Source organism: Manis pentadactyla, chromosome 15, assembly GCF_030020395.1.
Source record: "Manis pentadactyla isolate mManPen7 chromosome 15, mManPen7.hap1, whole genome shotgun sequence".
Lineage (NCBI taxonomy): Eukaryota > Metazoa > Chordata > Mammalia > Pholidota > Manidae > Manis > Manis pentadactyla.
This window is the reverse complement of record NC_080033.1, coordinates 67,526,731-67,548,332: the sequence shown is the minus strand read 5'-3', so window position 1 is coordinate 67,548,332 and position 21,602 is coordinate 67,526,731. Positions and strand designations below refer to the sequence as shown.

The 21,602-nt window shown below is 42.6% G+C and overlaps 1 protein-coding gene across 3 annotated transcripts in view; it reads right to left on the bottom strand.

The window, feature by feature from the left end:
- Nucleotides 1–21,602, bottom strand: part of CDH13 (cadherin 13) — a 1,152,846-nt gene that overhangs the window by 807,095 nt on the left and 324,149 nt on the right. The gene's annotated exons all lie outside the window — the stretch shown is intronic.

Sequence of the window (21,602 nt, the reverse complement as noted above, 5' to 3'; positions counted from 1 at the left end):
TGTGAATCCTGTTCTCTCTGATCCGGAGCCCCTGTAGCGTCTCTGACCTTTGTCACAACGCTCTGTGGTTGCCCTCAGCGCGGCAGTGGATCCCTAGTCTCAGATGGGACCTCAGTTCCTCCCGGAATTAAAGAAGAGTTTCAATGCCTCAGAAATGGTCTGGACCTGGTGTTAAATATACCAGCTTTGGATTTACAGGTTTTGCAAATTATTCTCGGTGCATCTTGACCTAAATTCTACACATTTTCCTTAACTTAAAAAAAGAGGATATGCTAGACATCCCACAGAGCCCAAGACATTTTAGAAGGGGCCTAAAGAAAATTCCTCCCTTGTGTCACAAGAGATTTTAATGGTAGACTTTCAGATAGTGCAGTGAGATAGTGAGGGCAATACTGGGGGGGCAGGCAGCTCTAGAGCACACCAGATTGCTTAAATTTGATAAAAGAAACATCACTGTAAGTTCAGAGTCACTGTGCATCCCCTAGGAAGGCTGGCCTTGCATTCCAGTTTCACATAGCGATAGGGAGGTGATGTTTTGAGAGGTTATTTAAGCGCTGTGAGAATCTGTCCTCTCTTATAATGAGGGTGATTCCATGTAATGCTGAAGTCATTGGAAGGAGAAACCTATGTCTGGGAACTCACAGGGCCTGGTCCTGAGTAAATGCTCAATGGAAGTTCATTTCCTTCCCACTCTCTTCTCTGGTCCACAGAAATAAATGACTCTCAGAGATTCAGAGCATGAAATACTCCTCAGAGGTATGTTTAACACCAGAATTAGCAATTATACCTCCCTTAGAATACCTTTCCACTGAAGATCTCATAGTATAAAAAAATAACGCCCTTATGAAGGTAATTGTTCTTTTATGCCGCATGATTTTCTTGTGATAAATACCATTCACGGTGTAGATTCCCCGTTGATACTGGTATCGGGAAGTGCCAGCCTGGGAAGGAGCGATGGGGTGATCGACGGGGAGCTGTCGTGGGTTTTCAGTCAGAAACAATATAGTCTATGATTCTGACAGTTTAAATGGAAGGAGTCGGGAATCAATTTCCATTTAAGACTTTGAGTGCTGGGCACTCAATGGAAACTTGTTGAACTGAGCTAAAGATGTGGGGGTTTTTCACAAGATGCGTAACGGCAGTATCTTTACAAGGAAACCTTATGGTTCCAGAGGGCTCTATAGTCTCAGTAATTGGGGCCTTAAGAGGGGTTTGGCTGACAGAATTCATTGCAGACCAAAGGACCCAAATACTAGCCTTTTTTAAAAGTGTCAGGGAGAGTGACATTCAATTTGGTTTGATGCGTCCACAGACTATGTGGAGGTAAGGAAATTTCATGAAGCATGAGTGAATTAAGAACGAATGAAGGGACTGTGAGTTAAGTTTAACCTCACAGAATAAAGGGACACAAATCCACAGCCAAAATAACTCCAAAATGATTTGGAGTTCATTCATTATCCAACACATATTTACTGAGCACCTACTATGTGTGAGACCCCACATTACAGCCTTGGATAGATCCGTGAGATAAATGGACACAAATCATACCTTATTATTTTTAACCCCATAAAGGAAACCCATGAGACCTTAAAGGTCATCTCTGCTCTCTCACATACTCCCCTGCACCCTAAGGTTTTACTGTCCCATTTCCAGATGGAGATGACAACCTTCCCTTCCACTTTTCCTCCCAGTCTTGTCTTGGAGGTGGGAAAGAACCTGATGGAAAGAATCAGAAGCTCTCTACCAGCTCAGAGACAGAGGAGGGCTGGCTGCATTCCCTCACAGCAAACATTTTTTCTTTGTTTGTTTTAAAATATGCAAAAGACATGGAAATTTTAATACTACCCAGAACCCACACCCAGCTTATTGCTTGTCATGCATTATCTTAACTAATACTCATTAGAAGCAGCAAGTAGATATTATTTGTACTATTATTATTAGTGTTGACAGAATAGTTACCCCTCATTTACAGTTAAGGGAATGGGCAACACATGATTGCAGCTTTTGCACTGTCACGAGGCTCAAAATGAGGGCATCTAGAAACTGAACTTGGCTGTCAGCTATTTGGTTCCCACGGCCGTGGACCGGCCACTCCACCCTCTCCTTTTAAAACTCAGGGGCTCATGTACAGATCTATGGAATGGATGGTCATCCACTTGCGTGTTCATTTTTTTCAATAATATTTATTAAATGCTAAACATGTGCAGACACTGTATTTTAAGGTAAAAATTGTCTTTTGACTTAACTGTTGGTCAGTAGCTCAGATCTCCGTGCATCTCTCTTCATTCTTTCATTTCTTTGGCAAATGGGTATGCTCACCATGCTCTCTGAGGGTGGGGATGAACCAATGACTAAGCCATGTACAGGGTCTGCACTCACGGAGCATGCATTCTAGGCAAGGAGATGGAAAATAAACTACTTTTAAATGTTTACTATGTCAGGATGTGTACGTGCTACAAAGAAGAAGTAATGCATAGTAAGGAGCCAGAGAATGACAGGAGACAGAAGGGATGCTGATGTATAAAAGACAACCTCTGTAAAAATGGGACATTTGAGCAAAAACTAATTCAAAGAGATAACAAGCCCTGAGGACACTGGGGGTGGGGGCACATTCCAAGCAGGGAGAACAGCATGTGCAAAGGCCCCGAGGTGGACCGGTGCAGGTGTGTTCTAGACCTAGCAAGGTTAGTGCAGCTGGAATCCATATTCATGTGACACTCTACAAATGCCAAGGTGCTGCTGGTTATTGTCACATAGTTGCATCAGGGACGTCCTGCTTTGTACCTGTAATCTTAAGAGCAGTTCAAGTATATCCAGGACGGCATGAAAGACAAATATTTTTTCCTCAAAAAGTCATTAAGCTGCTTTAATTACTCCACAACAATGACTGGATAATGAAGAGAGTGGCCCCCCAAACCACCAGGGCATCCCCAAGGATGCGAGCCTGCTAATTTGAAAGACATTAACAGAAGCAAAGCGATCAGTGCTCCTTTCCCCTTCCTCTAACATAGCAAGCCTTCGCTGTTAGCCCCCGACTCTCTGCTCATGGCTTTCCAGAGAATTCCTCCTCCAAGCCAAGCCTGCCCACCGTTTGGTCAGTAGACATGGAAGAAGTGACCCAGCCAGGAGCATGGCCATCACTGAGTAGCCTGAGACAGGGGAAGTCCCAGATAAAAGAGGTGAAGCTGAGAGTTTGACTTCTAATTAGTGAAAAGTTAAAGTTGGTTTGAATCATTAGAATTACTGACTTAAGAGTTTATTAAATAACATCCCCTCACATATATTTTCTATTAATACTCTGTGGTAATTCCAGTGAGCCTTAGTGCTTGAGAATTGTGTGCATTAAGAGATAATATTTTAGAAAAGTCATAGGTAAATTTTGTGCCAAAAAGTACAAGCTTGAATAATTTTCTTTTTATGAATAGTAGGTAAGAATTTAGAGATAATCAATTCTAATGGCACAGAACCCTTAGAAATCCTGAGAATCAGAGTGTATTTGGAACAGAAAGGGGGGCTTGGTAATCATTGCATACAACCCCACATTTTGTCTTGGAGGAAAGAGAGCGCATGGGTGGAACCACGGGGCAGGTCCTGGGCGAACAGGAGGGACGCACACCAGTCCGTGCCATGTTCTGTCACCGAGTGGCTTCTAACACCTCTCATTTGCGCTTACACCTTGACATACTCTGTAAAAAATTCAGTGAGCCTTCCAAGTGCTTATATTACCATTTCTTTCTGTCTTTTAGCTTTTGTGCCCTTAAAGCATATCTCACACTTCATCCATGAGAACTCAGTGTAAACAGAAGCCATTTTTCTTGTAAACAAAAATTATTGAATTTTGATATTTTTTTCCTACTAGGATTTATATACACATAAAATCAGATAAGTTAGAGGCAAAAAAAAAAAACCTTTCAGGCATCATTCCAAATCACAGCTCTGAACCATGCTCATTTTCCTACTCAAAAATATGTGACACTTTGCTCATGATGCTGCAACTTAGAAAAACGCTAACTCAAACAAATGGGAATTGTTGAGGTAGGAAGCAGATGAAGAATTAAGTATTTTTTGAAAGCTCACATGATTTTTAATCATGGCTAAATCACAATCCTACTAACTCCCAGTTTTCTGTTACCCTCTACTAACCAGTGTATTCATAATGCAAAGTCACGTAAGGACAGCAACTGGCCCCAAATAACGTATCAAAGAGCAGCCTTCTGCAAGGAAAGAATATGGAGGCCGAGTTCAGACGGTCTGACTCTGAACCCCAGGCCTTGGCTAGCCTGCCAGAACTCTCTGCTTCCTCATGTTCTTATTTGAGAAATGAAAATATGAGCGTTTATCCCACAGGGGTATTATGAGAGCCACAGGGAAATAATGCATGTCCCCTTTAGTATAGAACGTAGCACACTTTATTAAGTAGAAATACTTAAACACTGTACAACCTGACACATTTTTGTAAATAGGGTCCCAAATATGAGACATTTAAAATAAGGGGTTATGACCACCATAATAGTAATATAATATAATGTTTTCACAGTCTGTACTATTATAAAGTCATAAAAGAAACAATGGACTCTTATACTGGGTGTAACTGACAGTACACCACGTGATCATGATACGGTCACCACCTAAGCCCAGTGTCCCTTCCCACTCCCAGCAGAAGATAAGAATTCAGCTCTCCTCCTTCTGAGAACTGGCTGCGCAGAGGACCAAGGCTGACTGCCCGCTGCCAGCCCCATTACAGCTACATTTGTGTTGCCCCAGGGTTGCCCTGTGCTCCTCCCCTCCACCCCTCAGTAAGTACCACCAGTGAGCTGCGCGCTCACACCACACTAACACACAGGCCCCTATGCTTGGGCAGACCTGAACCAGGCACCCTGGACAAGACTGGCGTTCCAGAAAAAACCCTCGCTTGGCAGAACTATGCAACAAAACCTCGGCATTTTCAGAAAAGATAAGATTAGGGCAGACCATTACAGATCTTTGCAAATTTGTAACCACATGACCAAGGCAAATAATAATAATCATAATTTATTTTAAACAGACACATTTGAAAAGACATAATGAATTCTTAATAAGTAAGACAAGTACAGTACATATAGAACTTTACTTATAAAAAAGTGAATGCAAACACAGAGAAGACAAGTAGTGATTCTACAGCATCTTACTACGCTGATGGACAGGGACTGTTAGGGGGTTTGTGGGGGGGACTTGGTGATGGGAGGAGTCTAGTAAACATAATGTTCCTCATGTAACTGTAGATTAATTATACCAAAAAAAAAAGTGAATGCAGCTTAATGGAAGGGTGATAAGGCAAAGCTGAGGCTCCTCAATTATAAAAACAAAGATACAAGGCAGCAAAATGAAGGAAATTACTCAATAAGCACTTCTAAGGGGGAGAATTGGAGAATTTGGTTGAGTGACTCAAAGGAGGAACTTGGGGTGAACTGCACACAGCCACTCTGTTTTCCTCTGAGGCTTGCTGCATTCAGCTATGTTAGTACACTTCTGCTCAGCCTCTGTGTGTTGGACAGCAGTGTTCTGGGGAATACTGTATATGGACCAAAGTAATTTGCATGCCATACTGATAGTCCCATATTTAAGCAGTTGCTAGGAACTTGGTTGCATTATAAAAACATTCAGTATAATAGATCAGATTTTATTTAGATGAAGAGCATAATACATGGTCCCTAGATAGATAGCTCATTACCTTCCTTGAAATGGGTAAATTTCATTGTCTGAGCTTGGATTCCCTCAAAAAGCAGAGGCTGAGATAAAGATTTTGGTATAGGTAATAGACCTGGGGGTTTATTACAAGAAACACAAGAGAGGAAGAGGAAAAATAAGGCAGAAAAGGGAGATATGCAAGTAAAACTTATATTAATGATCAGGTTCATACTGTGGGCAACTGGGCCTGACCCCAGCAGGGACCCTCTATGAAACCACATAGAATATGACTCAGAATCGCCACCCAGGAGGGTGCAGCAGTGGGGCATTTCCCACTGGCTCTCCCCTACTGAGAGAGACCCCAGGGAGTCAACTTCCCCACATTTCCAGGACTCACCTTTTTGCTGCTTGGAAAGTTCCCAGAGCCAAGAAAGCCCTCAGAGAAGAGAGAAACGCCGGAGGTGCTAACAAACTGTCGACCTCACACAGGCGAACAGAACCAAGGTGGCTGCTGCACTCACTTAAGACTAGCAAGGATTTCAGAGATGTACTTGTGAGCCAAGAAGAATCAAGATGTGCCAGTTCAAGTCATTGTCACATCCAAGGCTACCCGGCCTAAATTTCAGTGATTTGTGAATGCTTGTTGGGTCAATCGTGACTCCATCTTCTGATAAAATAGGAACATCCTCATGCCTGCCACACTCATGGCCCATTTATAAGAAAGTGCATAGTCAGCCACACCTCTGGAGGAAGGAGCCATGTGTGGTTTTTTAGCATTGGTGGCTGTGTTCTGTACCCTGTGGCCCTCCTCGGGACCCTGCTGGTCGTCTCTCCATGGCCACGTGACCTAACAAAAGCCCATCTGTAGGCTGCCCAACAGTATAAAGGCTCTTCCCAATCACATTCCCCCCCACCAACTGCGAACTTGAATGAGGCAAAAGAGAAAAGACTGCACAGCTGAACAGAGAAACACACTGCAAGAGATGTCAGGGAAAGGCCAGTAGAGTGGTATCAACAGTCCTCTGGGCCAATGTGGTCACAGAAAACCCAGTTACTAGAGCTACAAGCGAAACTCTCTCTCTCTCTCTAGTGCCTCAGTCAACTTCCAGAAGCCTGGATATCCACCTGTTCCTGAGTTCCCTGAGATTCACCAGTATAACCTGAGGATGTACTCTTATTTTTGCAGCTCAAAGAGCCCAGTTAACATGTGCCAGGAGAGTATTCATCAGTTCCCCAGTTTTGTCCGGGTCTTTTCCCATTTGGTGCAAGAAGATAAAATATCCCTTGGGGTCTAGGCACTCAGGGCTGGGGTCTTGGCATCCATCAGACCATTGCTTTGATCACGGGTCCAGTTTCTTGCCTTTGTCGGGCTGGAGGGTCAGCAACAAAGATGCGGGTTATCTCCAAGCCATCCAAAAGACAAAACCTTTATTTTGCCAGCCACACACCTGCCAGAGAGATTTCAAGTTCCAAGATGGATTGTTGGCAACGTTTTAAGAAGATGCATATTAATAAAGCTTGCATTTCCAAGCTGCAATAGTCAAATTGCTTCCATCTGATCAGTTATCCAGAAATTGAGCTTTAAACCAAAAGCTGAGTTGTTTTGGAAGCCCTCTGGGCACCACAAGTAACTCTTGCAATCAAATGTTGACATAATTCTCTCAGAGCTACAGCCTTGCTTCTGCTGCAAGGCTTCCTTCCAGGCATGTGAGAACTGTCCCATCCCCATTTAAATATTCTTTGAAAATCTCTGAGTCAATGGCAAAGCTCTTTGGGTTTGGGGGTTTGGTGAGAGGTTTACCTACCAAAAAAAAAAAATTCAGATACAAATGACAGCGGTTGTGGTTACTCATGCATGTCTCTGCAAAGTGCCTGCTGCGAGCCCACCCTGAGCAGGGGGAAAGGGGGCAGTGAGCAGGGCAGAAAGTGGTCCCTGCCTTAGTGGAATCTGACCTAACAGGGCAATGGACCAAAGTAGATGTGTTACAATAAAAAGTGAAAAGACTCTGTCCATGGTATGAAGTACGAACTGTGTGGGAATCAAGGACGGAATGACTGCATCCCAGATTGTTGGCAAGGCTGGGGGAAAGGGGGACTGTCAATGCTCCATGGATCCTGATAGATGGGTAGGAGTTTGCCAGGGAAAGAAGGAATAATCGAAAGCCTGTCATTCAACAATATGCCACGAACTCTTACAGGTAGGGATACAGCAGTAGACAAGACCAAATTCTCTGTCCTGATAAAGCTCACGAAAACAAATGAGATCCAGTGTGTGGAAAATACTTCAAAAATGGCCCCCCGGTGACGGTCACACATTGGCAACAGTAGTTTTAGCTGTCACTCTGAGTATCAGACAATTTTTAGCTCTCACGGGAGCTCACAAGGACATGATCTGGTACTGGCTGCCCTCAGGTGCTGCTCATAACTGGAATTATCTTCCTGAGCCCCCATTTCCTCATCTGTAAAAGGAGCAGAGGACGGCTCATCCTGGCTAACACTCTAATACTCGGTGGCTTACTACTCCCTTTTTGACACTGTGCTAATAAGCACATGACAAGCAGTGTCTCATTTCTTTTCCCCACAGTCCTGTGATCACCATTTGTAGAAGGGGAAACTGAGGCAGAAAGGCTAAGCAGCTGGAGCAAGGAACTGCTACGCTACCTGTACTGTTTCATCATCTTGGCTGCCAGACAGGTTAAAGCAGACAATACATGGGAAGGATTTAGCACAGTAATAGTTTGTGGTGGGCGATCAACATATGGTGGCTGTTTTTGCTATGACTAGAGCAGTCCAAACCCACGAATCACCCATTACCCCTCTAATAAGACATCCGTTTTCACTTGCCCATCTTGGGAGCACAGGCCTTCTTTCCCCCCATGTTTGTGGCTGTGAGTAACAGACAGACAGTACTTCCACACCTAACTAATAGGTTCCTGGCCAAGCTACTGTAGCAGCAAATGAAAGTTGTCAAAACTCTTCCTCAGCAGAGCTTAAACACTGAACATTTTAAACTAAGTTTGTGGACACAGTTAAACTTGAAAACACCACTTTCCTTTACGGTCTCCCAGCCTCACTCCGCTTAGAATACTTTCCCCACCTAGAACATGTAAGACTTCCTTTCTATCTAAGGCAGAGGCAACCCAATTTGTAAAGGCTTCCTGGCCCATCTTCAAGCTCCAACTATAACTTTAATGACTCTCTCTGTATTTTTTTATTATACTCATGTCACTACCGTAATTCCTGCCACAGTTTTGGCATGCAAAATATTTAATGAGGCATTTACTGGAACAAGTGCCCCAGAGCCCAATAAGGCCATAGAACTGCCCATTCGCCCTGACAGTCAGCGGATTCCCAGTGAGTCCTGCTTTGGTTTGCTTTGGTTTTGTTGGGGAGTTGAGTTTATTTTCATTGGTTCTTGTCCCAGCCACAACAAAGAATTGAGGGGCAGAGACACAGCAGAGAAGCAGAGTAAAAGTTGTATTTGAGTGCACTCCCAGGGAGCAGTGGGCCAAAGTCAAGGTAGATAAAGGCAGGCTTACTTGAATAAAGCAGAGAAGAAGGAAAAATAGAGGAAAGGGAAGCTCACTGAACTGCTGCTCAGCCTAAGGACATGATCGCTTGCCAACTCCTCCAGCCAGTGTCACCTGGCATGCAGGGTCTACTTGATCTGCATGGTGTGGAAACTGAGTCCTTACCACCCCAGGATTTGGGGGAACTGCAGAGCACAAGATGGAGTGAGATTATGTTCTGAGAACTTCCCAGAGGCAAAGAACAGAGATTTTCCGGCAGGCTACTAAGGAGCACGATCGCACAGCTGCAGTTCTGTCCGGTCACCAGGCGACAGGAGAGCTCTCAGCAGCCCCTCCCTACTCATCTGAACTAGGACAGAGAGAGTGACACACTCTAAGAAGGGCAAGCGTGGGCACCCTCAGAGAGGAGGTGCACTTAAAGTTTTGGGGTCTAGGGTATTATAGGGCTTTTTTTGGGTAAGGGTCAGCATAAGGCATGTTATATATAGGTGATTTATAATTCCTTTGAAGTTTTGTCTTAAGAACAGGGTTATTTAGGGGACTGTGTTGGTCTGGGACCTCAGCATTCTTTGTCCACATAGGTTTATTTACACTTTGAGGTCTGTCTCCTGCCCTGGTTACATAGTTACTTGATTAGGGGCTGGAGGAAGAGGAAAAAACAGTATATAGGTTAAATGAAAGAATAAGCTGGGCTTTTTAGCAGGCTGAAGTAAATCTTAAAATGGCATGATCTAATTGAGACAATGAAAAAGACATGGGCTGCGCCCAGATACTTTTCTTTATCTGGGGACTATCTGGGCATTCCAAGTCACCCCTGGCCTGATTAACCTGAGCCTCACCTGATTAACTCATTAACTCTGTGAGTCTTTTCTGGTTCTCTGGTTTTATATAACTCCTTGAGCTCCTTTTAGTGGGCTTTACTGGCCTTATTCTCCCTCCACCTGCTCATATCTGTTTCCTGCCTAACAGCTTTGTCCCATATCTGGAAGTCAGGGATTTTATTCATCTTAATGATAAGCGTCAGTTGAATGAATGAATGAACAATGGACTGAATAACTGAACAGATGATACATCAGAATTCGAAAATAGGAATGATGAAATTGAAGGAAGAAAGCTAAAAGCTAACATTTAAAAGACATCAGAAAATCAGACACCCCATCAGAAATAACCAACCTGAAAAGATAGAGCTACAAGAAAAACTATTATTTGGACAAGATGACTTCCTTAGAGACTGCAAATTAATCCTTCAGTGCACTCTCTTCTCTAATCTTCCCAAATACAACTTGCTTAAGGGGTTTCCTTTGTTACTCCCTGGTTTTCTCTCAATGCAGTCACTGCCATCTAACCAGAGGGTCAGAACACAAAGCTCAAAAATGCTCTGTCCGCTTGAGCCATCACTGGCCGCTGAATGCACAGGCCACATCCCCTATAGGCCTGAGAGTGAGCCGCAGGCATAGGAGAAAGGCGGACAGATGGAGGAGGGCTGCAGTCCCTGGCTAATTGTCTATACAATCCCTATAGGCCCAGCCGGATTTGGTACCAAGAGAACATAGCACATGTTATATCAGGTCGATCTGTGCCAATGTGTGTGCATGCCTGTGTATGCATGAGCAAACCTATGCACACAAACTACCCTGAAACACACACTCTCGGCAGATTCATTTTTCATGGTGATAGTAATGAGGACTCGGATTTGCCCTTAAAATACATGATGGCTCTTACAAAACATCGTTTCCATTACAGAAACCCAATAATGAACGGAAAATACCCTCCTATGCGCTCTCGGCTCGTGAAGTACCCACTGACTATGACAAGCACAAGTTGAGGTTTGGGGTTTTTGTGTTATGAATAAAAGGATGCAAATGAAATGAGTCGGCTTTTAGAGATCATTATCAAGAGTCTAGATAGCAAGGGTCTGCTGGAAGCTGTTTTGCATTTTGCCATATCATCATCACAACAAAAGGCAGAGCTGCTTTGAAACCTAAATAAATCAAATGATAACAGTATTGATCCAGCAATTCTGAATAGAGAATGGCCTACTGCCTCCTTCTGTGCAAAAAGCCTTGTATCTGCCTGATAATGCTTAGCATTAGAGAAAGCCAAAGATATGTTTCAAGGCTGTTTGTTCTCAGGAACCCCACAAAATTTCAGAAGAAACTTACTTCTTTTCCAGAAAAAAAGGAAGCTGGTTAGAAAGGCCAGTTAAAATGGCTTGCTTTAATATGACAATATTTACCCTCCTAAAGTTCAGGCCCTGAGATGAATCCAGAACAGTAGTTTTCCCTAGTGGTATTGATTCAATCACTCATTCAACAATTTTTTTGGTCATGATTCAGCAATAATTATCAGTGAGGATCCATTTGTATTTGGGAATGATTGACAAGGAGAAGCATAGAATGTTAAAATACCTGTTTTAGCACCCTGGGGCAGAAATAGACATACGAGGGTTTCGTAGAATACTAATGGAGAATCGAATATGAGATATTAGAATCGGCACAGTCTGTTCAACATTGAGGAGCTTCCCACCGCTGACTCTGTGCAATGAACTCAGAGGGCAGCAGATGATCCTACAATCCTGAGCTGCCATCCCAGCACCTTCGCAGTCACCAGAAACTTAAACATGAACTGGAGAATCATGGGATGTGTACAGCTAGAGGGAACAAGAGAAACCATCTAATTCAGTGATTCACAAAGTATCCTGGGTAACAGTTTCATAAAGGAAGTACTTCATGGAACTCCAACATATGGCAAGAATGAAAGAGGAGTGCTCCTAGCTGAAGGGAGGCTGGTGTTCTCAGGACTCCACCACAGCCTCCCTTCTCTTAATGCCTGGACAGCTTCGAGGGTGGACCTCCAGAATCAAGGTCTCTAGGGAATATGGCAAGAAGACCATTCATCAAAGTCAAATGCATTTATCAGATGGCAAAACTGAAATCAGAGAGAACTGATGACTTGTCCAAGATAACAGAGCCAAGTTTGGCCCTAGACTTGGAGTCTGCTCCTCCCATTACAGCATGCCATCATTTGTTTAGAAAGAATGTTTGGGAGTTTAGAAAGAATTGTTTAGAAAGAGACAGAATTATCTTGGATACCTGGATTTCAAGGTGATGCTGGGACATCCACCTGGTGGTATTTAGGAAGCAGTTAAATACTTCCTACTGTAGCTCAGCATGGCAGGAGTAGCAATTTCTTAGATTTAGGTCTTCTCATCATAGAGAGAATAAATGATGTCCAAAGACAAGCCAAATGCCCCCAGATGTGGGATAGGAAGAAAAGCCAGATAAGAGATGTTTGGAAAGGTAGGAGAAAAATGAGGACAAGAACAGATCTGCGTATTATTTTTACATGGAGTGAGATAGTAACTTTGAATTAGGCCAAAATAAAATAACTGCAGGGAGACTGAACAAGATGCCAACCATTGACTTCTGCAGGTCACTTCCTTCAACAGCCAAAGCCCCTTCTGATTTTTGCCTCTTTCTTGCAAAAGCTCTTCCCCCAGCCCCGTGGGAGGAAACAGTGACATGCGCAAGCCAAAATGCACTGTTCCGAGAGTTGATTGTTAAATTTTCAGGAATTTTGTGAACCATTTGTTAAACATAGATGTTATTAAAAATCATATGACTTATGGTTAAATAAGTTATCTTAAAGGCAAAGGCAACAAATACTCAAAATGCATCACTTCTTGATGATTTCACTATATTTTACTATGATCTATGCTCTTCCAGTTACTTACGTCTATCAAATCTATATGATAGCGACACTATATAACGGGGTGCAACTGTGCATCTCTTCCCAACTCTGCATTCAGTGATGCCAGGTCAGTAGCTCGGTGGAAGTATTTACCATGGAAATAGGCAAATGCTCCATATCAGTACTTGGACATCTCTGGAGAGAAATGACCAGTCTGTCTGGGATCCAATATTCTGCCTCTTAGTTCTGGCCCATCAGAAGGCTCAACTGAACTCTCTGCCCCTGTGCCCTCCCAATAATTCCATTTTCTTAAACTGATTGAGTAGATGTTTTCTACTTTCAAACAAATAACCAATGACTGAGAACTGGGCATTTCAAAAGAAAAAGTTTTAGAGTTAGAACTTGCATTAGTGTAGACTTGCATCAACCAATCAAGAGATGTTCAAGTATCTATTCAAGGCTCTGAGCTAAGTCATTTAGGAAGTGAAGGATTTCAGAGGAGACTGCTTTAGACAAATGGGGTGTAGTGGGCGAGGGAGGGGAGAGGGAGAGGAAAAGGAGGCTGCACAGGGCAATACACCAGAGTGGGAGCGGAGAGAGGTTTCCTTTCTGCATGCTGCTCTCCGTCCTTCATCACCAGGATCTTTGAACAGAAGTTGACAGTCCTGAGAAGCCACTATTAGCTCCCTCCTCATTCCAGTTATTATTCTATTCATTGTTCTCACACCTCGGGCCATCCTATTTACATAATGAGAAGACATTTGGTGGTGCGGAGGGTCATGTATTGATGGTCACAGCCCTGCCTTGTTAGTTTATACTATAAATAACACGCTTGTTTCCCACACTGCTGCTTTGGGGGACATTCTGCTAATTTCAGTTATCATCTTGTTTTTATCAAATTTGGCAGCAGAGTTTCTGAGGAGTACTCAGATGGTTAGCCATGGTCATTCTTCGATGGCGCTTTAGCTCCTATGTTTCTGGGAGACAGACACAACCAATAAGCATGCCAGCTGAGAGCAGGGCCGGCCGGCAGGGGCCAGAATTCTGTGCATTTAGGCCGCAGAATGATTTCCCAAACTCACACGTGGGTAGACCCACATTTCTCATCCACTCACTCACCCTTGTGCTGATAAACATTAAAGTCTATAACTGAGGAGAGAGATGTAATTTGTAGGGCTAGGTCTCTTGTTCAAAAAACAGGCGAAATATTTTTTTCCCTTTTTACCACGTTCTGTCCCTGAACCTGTCATGGGGTTTTTTATTTGCTATTTAATGTCATTCTCCCTCGGGCACAGGATATTCATGGGGTGAATATAAGCCCCTCCCAGGTGCCTGGAGCTCTGCTCTTTGATTCTGCTAGTGGGGCACATACACCTGCCTCAGCCCTCCCTGGCGCTCACCAGCAGGGGTGAGGTGTTGCAGCAGTACCTGGGCGGGCTCGGCGAACAGGAGGCCAAGCGCCCATCTCAGGGAGGTGAGGAGGTGTGGGAGGTGGGCCTGCTGCCAAAACAAGGCTCCAAGCCCCTGATCATGCTCCATTGTCCCACTGGACTACATTTACAAAACACAAAGACAAAAGAATTGTACTAAGGATTTCAAGGTGTTGCCCCCAGAGCATGAATCCCCTTCTGAGCACAGGGCTGTGTGCGATCGTACACGTCACGTGCTCATAAAGCCGTCCCTCACTGTAAACTTTTTCTTGTCATAGTAACACCAGTTAGTATACACCTGGCTTTGTGTATAACAGCACGTGCTAAAGATTACATACGATTAAGCAGCAAGCTGGAAAGATGTTTGAAAAGAAAGGAGGACGGAAAAGCCCAGTTGAGTTGGCTGGGAAGAGGATCTGCCTCATGATCTTTGCAAATGACTGATGACTGTCTCTCATTCCATAACTGTGGAGGTTTGAAGCTTATGTGTCTACATGAAGAATATTTGAAGGCACTTGTTTTACGTGACCCATCCTAGCATCAAAAGTGCTCAGTGAGTATTTGCCAGAAGAACACACTCAACCATAACAGAAAGTGGAAATCAAAGTCTCTGCCTACGCTTTGGGGAGAAGGAACCAGCTTAACGTAATCTCTTGAAATTTTCAATGTTAACAAGCTCCAAGTGGACTTTCTCCTCACCGCTCTGTCAACCCCAATCATCTGGAAGCATTCTTTCAGACAGTTTCCCCTTTCCTTATCAAAAATACCCAGACATACTACCATGTAAGGCTTCCTTTCCCATCAGAGGACCATCTCAAAGGAACCGTGAGCAGAATTGAGCTCAACTTTCAGGTGAAACCTTGCAGGTTTCTTCAGCCCTATGTCAGATCAGTGGTCTAGTAACACCCACACCTGAGTGGGGGTAAGCAAGGGAGGAAGGTCCCTTTTATGGGTCCACAAGGGGAAGAACCTATAAAGCTCCCCAAAAAGGAAAGAGTGGGCACTAAACCACAGGATAAAGATGCAGGCTGAGTGAGACACAACAGACTCAGGTTCAGCTCTCTGAGATGAGCTTTTCAACAACACATTAAAGACCAGACATCCTTCCTGAATGTTCAGGAAACTTCTGCTCATTTAGATCAGCACCTGGTTTGTTTCCTTATTCAGCAATAAAGATATTCTCATTTCTGGCCACAGACGCTCCCTGCCCGTCGCTGCAACCATCTGCTTCCTGGTTTCTGTTCACCACTGCTCCCTAGAGCATCGCTGCCCCTGCAGGTGACCTCCCTTCACTCGGCTCCACCTCCATCTCCAGAACCACACACCAGTATTTACAATGAGAGTCTCCCTTTGGTGCAGCGCTTCCATGGACTGCTGGTTGTAAAAGGTCGTTGAAGATTCTTAATCTCATCTTTGAGCCGATCCACGGTACTCCTCTCAGAATGCCTACACAGAAACCTGCTGGCCTTTATAGTTCCATATTTCTAGAGACAGGGAGCCCTTACCTTAGCATACATTAATCCCTTGAATCAGGCACTGGAAAATAAATAATTGAGCACCTTTGATAGGTCTGCCTGTATGTTAGGTAATAGTGAAAATAAAGGAAAGGAGAAAAAAGAGAGGGAGAGAGAGGAGGAAAGGAAGAGACAGAAAAGGAGGGAGGGAAAAAATTGTCAAGGCATAGTCTAGTAGACTATGCAAATAATTAAAATATATTAAGTTTAGGAGGTTTAAGGAAGGTACGTGTTTCATGCAATGAGAGCTCAGGAGGAGAGATACCTACTTACAGCAATTGCATAATCTTGGACTCCAGTCCCAACTCTTCTGCTTGGACATGACTTTAAGTAAGTTACAAACTTATGTTGAGTTTCCATATCTATAGCATGGGCTTAATAACAGCTCCTACCCAGGGCACTGTTTTGAGGAATAGGTAAGTTATCATGCATAAAGTTCTCAGCTCAGCGGCAGCTTTCATCACCACCATGCTGCTGTTGATGCACTGGGTGAGTATTTATGCTTTTCAATGCAATACACATCTTGAATAATGTGTATTCCCACATCCACCTCCACCCCAGCCTGCAGCCTGTCCTCCACCAACCACCATACTGACATGAACATGTCCTCTCCTACTTATTCCATCCTTTGCCTTCCCATTTCTTTTTCACTGGACACAAAATCCCTATTTGGCCTCCAAAGACCTGCATGGTCTGTTCCCCACCTACCCGTCCAACCCCATGGTTACCAGGCTGCCCCTGGGAACCCCAGCCCAGCCACTCCGGCTTCCATGTACTCCTTCCTGTCACACCGACTCAGCATGCACTTTTCCCTTTGCTGGGGACATCTCCCTGACCCTAACTTCCTCCTGACCCTCATAGCTTAGCACGGAGATGACCTCCTCTGCCCCCTCGCTGGCCATCTCCCCGCCCCACAGCCCGTCACAGCCTGACACTCCTCCTTCACATTCATTATGGTGACAACTTGAAATTCACTCACACTATTGTGACATTCACTAATGATCCATTTCACTGCCAACACCTATAGACTCTAGGCCCCATGAAGGCATAGAGTTTGTCTTCCCTGTGCACCCCCTGGGTCCCTACTGCCTATTACAGTGCCTGACATGTACTGGGTACTCAGTAAATATTATGTCAACTTCACTTGACACAGAGAGATAAGGGAGGCAGAGAATATCATTACCATTTCATAAATGAGGAAATGGAATCTGAAAAGTTAAGTGCCTTGAGCAAGGTTTGCAAATCAGAGTGGGCCCCTGGGTTCCGGGAGGGTGCAACCTGTGTGTCGACCCCACTGTTGCTTCCACCCTGGCTCTGCCTCCGCCATGACCGCTCCTGATCCTGCTCCCCAAATGGACTGAGGAAAAGTTAATGCTTCCTTCCACATTCTAAACCTGGACACATTTGAGGTGAGTTTTCCTGCTCTGCCCTGTCACCATCAAACCACTGTCTTTAAACAATTCCTCATACATGGGATTTCTAGGTGCCATAAGCCCAGCCTCTTTGAATATAACGTGACCTTGAACTTTATATTTGCTCCATAACTTTGCTGGGGACATCTCCCTGACCCTAACTTCCTCCTGACCCTTCATAGCTTAGCACAGAGATGGGGTGGGAGTGGATGTGGGAATACACATACATTGAGCAAATGGAGACTGTGTTGGTGTGGGTCACTGGGAAGTCCTAGGTGTGGACTTTCCATTTCTTGTCTCCGTTGGGCTTTTTATCCAACTCACTGTTTCCACATGGAGGAAAGTTGCACCCCATAGCTCCAGGCTCACCTGGTCTTTGGAACAAATCATTTCAGAGGAGTGAAAATGGCCAGTTCTCTGCAACATTCAAACTACTTCCCCAAAAGAACTCTCAGTTTGCTTTATGTGGGTCATAAATGTATCTCTAGACTAATCACCTGGCCCAGACAATTAAAGATCTGATTGGCCAGCTTGGTCTAGCTATCTGTTGAGGTGACAGAAGCACATATTTGAAAATTCAAGTCGAATTGCTTGAAATAGTCAATGGCAGGAAGGAGATATGTCCTAAATCTCCAGGTGGATTCTGACCTGTGCAAGGACACTGGAACTAACATGCCTCACTTTCATACAATGTGCAATGAATAACAAAGTTTAGTCTCTCTCTCTCTTTCTGTCTCCCCACCCCTCTTCTCTCTCTCTCTCTCTTTGCAGATGCATCAACGTTGCTGACTCATATTGAGGTCATGGTCCAAGAAAGAAAAAAAACCTGATGTCTGTCACATGGAATCAAAGTTCAACTCAGAAAAGAATTTCCTCTCTACTGATGACACTGCCAAGAGATTACTCAAAGCCCATTTTGACTGTCAAATTGCACACACAATTAAGGACATAGGCGATTATCCTGTCCTGGAAATCTGAAAAAAAGCCAATACCAAGCAAAATACATTCTGCTTAGCAAATTAACTGCCATGTGCAATTGCAGCTGAAGCCCTCTTCTGCATGGGAATATGAATTCGGTTGCAGTAATGAGAATAATTTCCTGTGGGGTTTGTGAATCCAGTCTCTTTTTTCAGTAGCTGTACGTCACACTAGGCAGAAGCATCAAGGGCTTTAGCACAGCCTGCAGTTATGATGCTTAAAGCCAGTGAGTCATATATTACAGACCAGCTGCTCTGTCAAACAGGGGACGCTAGGATACTGAGAACAGAGCAAAAAATTACGGGCCCACAAAGGACATATAAAGGGGTTTTCTGCCTTTGTGAAATATAGGGGAAGTCAAGTGGAGCCTATTGCTTCAACTTGAGACCAAACTTTCTCAGGTATAATCAACTCTCTAAAGCCATTTCTTGGTTTTTAAAAAATGGAGGTTGCAAATGCAACTTTCTGAAAATCCATGGCCTTTCTGTTGTTAATCATAGCCTTTTGTCACTCGTTGGGGGTTGGGGGGCGACAAGTGGAAAAGACAATTACAATGTTGCCGTTTGGAGTACTGACACTATGCTATTCCTAAATACCAAGTGTTGACGTAATTCACAACATTTACATCATTCAGACATTTTTTAAAAAGCATCTTGGGGGACACTAATTTGATTTCAAAGCCTCTAAGTTTTCTACTAAACAACTAATTGAGGTCCAGTTAGCATGAAAACAATGGTTCTCAAACTCTAAGCATCTGGGGATCGTGTGAAATACAGATTCCAGTTCTGTAGGTTTCAGGAAGGGCCTGAAATTCTGCATTTCTAACCAGCTCTCAGGGGATGCTGGTTCCATGGTCTGAGGATCACAGTTTGCTCTTTGTGATACAACTGACCTCTTTTGGTAAGGCAGTTATCCATAGCTTGACAACATTTCGTTCTGATCAAACAGTCCCGCTGGAAATAAACTCCTTGCATGGAAGGAGCAGCATGTTTGCTCCGGTTTGGATCAATCGCATTCTATTAGAAATTGTCTGGCACAGAGGAGAGCTAAGTCAGTTTAACAACATATGCTGCGTATCTACTATTTGCATAGCAACTTTCACTGTCAGGTGTACAAAAATGAAGCATACACAGTGGTTCTAATCAAGCACCTGGTCCCTAATAATAGTTTAATATTCCAGGAAGTTGTTATTGTAAGCAGCCACCAAAAATAAAGTTTATATCATACCAAAACAAGACAACACAGAGCAATTAAGAGTAGCTTTGATCATTGTGTATTCTTGCCACTTTTGTGTAAGTTGGACCATTTAAAATTTTCAGAAAAGCAGGTTCAGAATTTTTTTCTGGGATTTAGGAAAATGAGACAAAATATATGATGTGATTCTTTCATGTAAAAGATGCAGAGAAGAAACTTCAGAGAGGAATATGAGAATATGTTAACAGTGAGGGGAGGGGCAATATTTGATACCTTTTCCAGCTGTTCCATTCTGATCATGACCAAGGAAAAGAAGGCTGAGTGTTTGGGTTTGTATTTTAAATTGTGGGAATGAGTTAAAGATGTGTCCCTTCTTAGTCTAGAAGAAATATATTTTAATGTTCTTGCTAGAGAATTTGTTCCAAATAATGCCTTCAAAATATGTATTAGCCCTAGCCTACAACTATTAACATGTTCAGTGTTGTTCAAAATCAGTTTAGCCCATAAGATGAAGCCAAAAATACTTCAGTATCAAGTTTCAGATTTTTAAAATCATCCCCCAAAGAGAGACTGTGACGAAAAAGAAAGAATAGTAGTGTGGGTGATGGATTCATGGAGGTTATTACACGATTCTGTTTACACTGTATAGGTTTCAATATTCCATAATAAAAAAAATGTGTAACGGTTACTTTTATATCATTTTTTCTAAATATGCAATTAGTAATTCTGTGCACTTAAAATTATATTATGTCACTTATACTTTATTTCAGCATGTGCTGGAATTACACCAATAAATTTGTTTTTAATGGACTCATGGAGGAATTTTCAGTATATTCTTGAGACAAGTTGCTACTAGCTTTCAGTGAATGATGGCTAGTTTCTATTTTTAAATATGGCATTTGTTGTGATATAATTTAAATTACTTTTCTGTTGGAAGCATGCATTCTTGGGAGTTACTTATGCAAAAATAAAATATACATCATATACCTACTTTATCTACCTTAATAGTCCTTGTTGCAGTTACTTTCACTGAGGCACAATTACATTAGAGAAAAACAGGATTTCACATTTATATTAAGAACAATTCTAGATAGAAAATTCATTTCAGTTATTAGTTAATTACAGAAGAAAAATGGAAGTCATTCTGAAAACAGAGTAAAGGCTCCAAAGTAGCAGGATTCACATATGAAGGTCAAGTGCTCTGTATAATGGATAATGTAGAGCTCTCACAAGCCCACTTAACAATACGAGTCAATGTGTTATACTTATAAGTTAAGAAAAATAATTTTAGATCTTCTCATTTTCTATAAATACCATGTATGCTCATTATGGAAAATTTGGAAACTTAGACAAAAACATAAAATTAAATTAAAATCACTACACCTAGATGTAACCACTCTTAATATTTTGCTGTGTTTCCTTCAAGTTCACTTTTTTGCTCAGGTAAGAGGCAATATCAATATCTCATTATATTTTACAAAATTGGCATCTTATAATATACTCTCTATGCTGTTTTATAACCTAGTTTCTCTGTTGGAAAATATATAGTAAACATTTCCCCCACTTTATTAACTATCCCTCTTAATAACTGCAAACTTTCTTGCCCAGTATTACATCTACACCATGATTTATCTAACCCATCTCATATTGCTAGAAACTTAGAGTGTTTCTATTTTTTCCTATCATAAATGATGCTACAATACAGGACCCTATACTCACATCTCTATTTCCATTTGAAAGATTATTTGAAATCAAATTTCAGGGTTAACACCTGGGAATATACTTAAGTATTTTGAAACAATGTTAAAAATCTCTAAAAGATGTCATTAAGACTCCCAATAAGCAATTCCAGACGCTCATATCCTTACAAGACATGTTTTAGCTTTTTAAAAACATAATTGCCAACTTGAAAAGATGCCAACATGGCATCTTCTGTAATTTTCATTTTTTTCTTATGATTTATTGAATTATCGTTGAGACTGAACATATCTGCTTGTGCCAGGGCCATCTTTACTTCTTTTTTGAACAGTCATTTAAAAAATCTCCTTCAATTCAACCCAATGACCATATCTGAAGTCTATCATGTTAAAGGCATGGAGGAAAGTGCTGAGGATAGAAAATTAATGAGACATGGTCCCCATCTTCAAGGACTTCACAGTCTAGCAGAGAAATAGATATGTGAATGGC